We start from the raw sequence: 4289 nt of genomic DNA, 5'->3' as shown, positions 1-4289 counted from the left end.
AGCCCAGTCCCAACTCCTGGGGGAGGAATGGGCCCTTACCATCTGGCCTTCCGGGCATCTTGGGCCAGGGCAGCTGCAGCTGGTGCCTGTCACAGGTGGGTGCCCATCCTGAAGAAGCCTAGTCATCCCAATGCGTCTCAGCTCCTCTGGCCACTTAGCCTCCCTCACCCTTCTGGGCTGGGCTCAGCAGAGGCTCTCGGGGCTCAGCCAGCTTGAGCGGAGTGGCGAGTAGTGGAAATGAGGGGATCTGCACTTTTGGCCATGGGGCCCAGGGTGTGGGAGGGGGTCCAGGGTGTGGCAGGGGGTGCCAGGGTGTGACAGGAGGGCCCAGGACATGGCAGGGGGTCCAGGATGTGGCAGGGGGCCCAGGGTGTGGGAGGGGGTCCAGGGTGTGGCAGGGGGGTCCAGGGTGTGGCAGGGGGTCCAGGGCGTGGCAGGGCAGGAGGGCCCAGGGCACATTAGTGGAGGGGCTGCTTCCTGGGAAAGGTTGAGCTGAGTTTGTGTTCCGGCTCTTTCTTCTGCCTGAGTTCCTCCAAGGTTGTGGCTTATCTGAACACAGGACTCTTTGTGCCACGGCCTGCCTCCCGTCATGGTGAATGTCACACAAACAGGAACGTGCCTGGAGGCTGCCTGGACCTGTCATCTTGCCCATCAGCTGCCAAGGTGATGCTGTGGACATAGCTGTCCCCACATGCTTCCCCATTTGTGGAGCCCTCATGGGCTCTAAACCCGCAATTCTAGAGGGCTGGTCCGGAGAGCGGAGTCACTGGCGTCTGGAAGCCCAGCAGGCCTCTGCAGCGTGGCCAGCATGGGGACTATGAGCCAGCCAGTGGAAGAACCCTGTGACTCGGGGAACACCCTAAGCTCCCAGCCTAGCTTTTCTTCCTGGAGGACCAGATGTCTTCACTCTGCAACTGGGGAAGGGGTGTGCAGGGGGTTTGAGGCCAATGTGGGAACAGCCCCCCAAATACTACTCTGGGATCAGCGCTTTCCTGGAAGACTCCAGGAGTAAGGAGAAGGAAGGGCAGTGGGGAGGGAGGCAGAGAGGGAGTACCAAGCCAGGTGCCACTGAGAGGGGGTGGCATGACCCTGTCCAGGTCCCCTCCTGGAAAATAGGCTCAGCCAGGCAGAATCAGGTCTCCTGGCCCCAAACACCATCCGCTACTTAGGCAGCTGGAGGCTGGAGATGTCCAAGGTGGGACCTACAAACCAAGAGCCACATGGAGGGAGGCCACTTTCCCCATCCTCCCACCTGCACACTTGCCTTCCCCCAGTTGAGCACTAGGAAGCCCCTCTCTGGGGTGGGGATGTTTGGTTCGGTGAGCCCTTTTTGGTGAAAGGGCTCGGAGATGTACCTAAAGACTGTACCAGACTTACATTCCCACAAAGGGAGCTGTTACCCTCGTGACCCTTTCATGGGAGAGGAAGGCATTCCCCCCACACACCAGCATCCCCCCACACACCAGCATCCCCCACACACCAGCATCCCCCACACACCAGCATCCCCCCACACACCAGCATCCCTCACATACCAACATCCCCCCACACACCAGCATCCTCCAACACACTGCCATCCTCATGAACGGTGACCGCCCTCCCTGCTCCAGGGTGCGTCTGACTTATCTAACAGGGCCCCGTCCCTCTGGTCTGTGATTGCTCTGGTATGGGCTGGGGAGCCCAGAGAAGAAACACACAGAGGGCATCTGAGACCCGCAGCAGCGGGCCCAGCTGGGATGAGCCAGTCCTGGGGACCTTGAGGAGAGAGGCGGGAAGCACCCAGTCCTTGACACTGTCATGGAAGCCTGCCCCATGCCTGGACTCCACGTGGGCACGAAGGGCCAGGTGGGCTCAGCAGAACAAGGTGAAGCCTGGTGCCCAGCCTGAACGCCATGTGTGTGAGCCAGCTGTGCTGTGGACAGGGCGCAGCAGAGGCGGGGGATGTGGGCACCATGAGGGGGAGTGACGGCTGGTGTGAGCGTCCCTGGAAAGGGGGGTGCTGGTCAGCGAGAGGTCAGGGAGGTGTGGGGGCTTCGGACGGCCACTGCCATCCTGGCCACTGCCCAGGTCAGAGCAGCGCTGCTGCTGATTCCAGCCACAGGGAACGAGGCCCCTTGGCAAAGCAACAGGACGTGTCTTTGAAACAGCTGACCTTTAGCACAGAGCCAAGCCGTGCCTGTCTCAAAATGTTTAAGTCCCCACTGCAAACCATTACGCGGCTCACTGCACCTGCGGAAAGCCAACATCAATACCTGCATGCACGCTGGCCTCCCTGGCTCCGCCGTCCTGTGAGGAAGTGAGCATCAATCATGCAGCTCACTGCACCCGCGGAAAGCCAGCGTCAATAACCGCGTGCATGCTGGCCTCCCTGGCTTGGCCGTTCTTTGAGGAAGTGAAGCCGGTGGCCGGCTCAAAGCCCCCGGCACTGCCAGACGGGGAGCCTGGCAAACCCAGAAACTTCCACGGCTCAGCTCAACAGCCACACCTTCCATAGGCCAAAGGAAGCAACAGTTCCTTCTCCTTCTCACTGTTCTCAGGGATTCAGGGTCTTTGTTTTTTTGTTTTGGTTTTGGGGAAGGGCGCCATGTCATAGGTTACTATAGAAACTATTCCCGAACTAGATGGTGACAAAGCTGTCATTCCATAGGGAGGCTCTTCAACTTGAACTGATCATGGGGCCATTCTGTAGAAAACAGCTGTTTTTGCTCTGGAAACATCTCTCTCTCTCTCTTTCTCTCTCTCTCTCTCTCTCTCGCTCGCTCGCTCTCTCTTTCTTTCTCTCTCTCTCTCTTTTGAGATGGAGTCTCACTCTGTCGCTCAGGCTGGAGTACAGTGGTGCAATCTCAGCTCACTGCAACCTTCACCTCCCAAGTTCAAGCCTGTTCTGCCTCAGCCTCCCGAGTAGCTGGGACTACAGGCATGCGCCACCACGCCTGGCTAATTTTGAATTTTTAGTAGAGATGGGGTTTCACCGTTTGGCCAGGGTAGTCTTGATCTCCTGAGCTCAGATGATCCACCTGCCTCAGCCTCCCAAAGTGCTACAGGCATGAGCCACCGCCCCCGCCTGCTCTGGGAACATTTCTGAGTTCTTTCTTCTTCCTCTGCCTCCGCTGGGGGCAGCATTGCATCACCTCTGATACTTCCTTTCAACAGCTTGTTGACCTATCATAATGTTTATCCATCATACAATTCAACCCCTCTCAAGACATCTGCAGCTCTGCGCAGCCACCAGCACAATCTGGCTTTAGAACATTCCCATTACCCCAGAAAGGTCCCTCGTGCCCATGAGCAGTCAATTTCCAATCGTCCGCCCCAAGCCTGGACCCACTTCCCATGTCGAGACTGCTCTTTTCTGAACACTTCATTTAAGTGGGATCATCCATATGTGGACTTTTGTGTCTGTTTTTTTTTCCTGAGTATACTGTCTTTTTTTTTTGAGACAGAGTCTCACTCTGTTGCCCAGGCTGCAGTGGAATGGCGTGATCTCGGCTCACTGCAACCTCCACCTCCCAGGTTCCAGCCATTCTCCTGTCTCAGCTTCCTGAGTAGCTGGGACTGTAGGTGTGCGCCACCACACCTGGCTGGGGTGGCCATGCTGCTGCTGACCCTCACATGTCTCCTCAGCCCACCAGGGTTTACCTGAAGCTGGGGGAGCTGGTCTCCATCAGGCCACAGCATTCCCTGAAACACCTGTGTGCAACCTTCCCGTGGACTCTCCTGGGTACCACTGGGGCTTCCTCTCCTACATACTGCACCGGCCAGCAGAGCAAAGGTGTAGTATCCCAGGGAAACCCTCCACCCCAGGGGACAGAGCCCAGCCGGTGGGACACGAACGCCCTGTGAGACTGAGTGGGGTCCTCACGGCAGGGTTCACTCAAGGCCACTCACTGGTTTCCCACCTCCAGGCTCACCTTCCCAGGTCCTCATGAAGGCTTCCTGCGATCATCTGCTGCCAACAACTGTCCCCACATCCCTGTCTGCTTTCAGAGATCCAAACTCTGCCAAGGTTCCACACTGGCTGTGACTAGAGCAGGTGTCTCTACCTTCCGGACACGAGTGTCCTCGTCTGTAAGATTGTCCTTGTGCTAAATCATGGAAATAGCTCAAGAAAATCATGGCTTTAAACACCTTAAATAGAACAAAAGCTGCCCTGAGTATTTGCCTCTGCGCCTCTTCGCATTCTGTTCCTTATTTCCATATTGTTTAATTGCTGTGTACACACAAGTCATGGGTTCAGGGAAGTCCAGGGTGGCAGCTTCATGTGTGTTGAACGAATGAGCCCCAACCAGCTC

The sequence above is a fragment of the Callithrix jacchus genome, chromosome 1 (assembly GCF_049354715.1).
Source record: "Callithrix jacchus isolate 240 chromosome 1, calJac240_pri, whole genome shotgun sequence".
NCBI classification, from domain to species: domain Eukaryota; kingdom Metazoa; phylum Chordata; class Mammalia; order Primates; family Cebidae; genus Callithrix; species Callithrix jacchus.
This window is presented reverse-complemented; position numbering follows the sequence as displayed.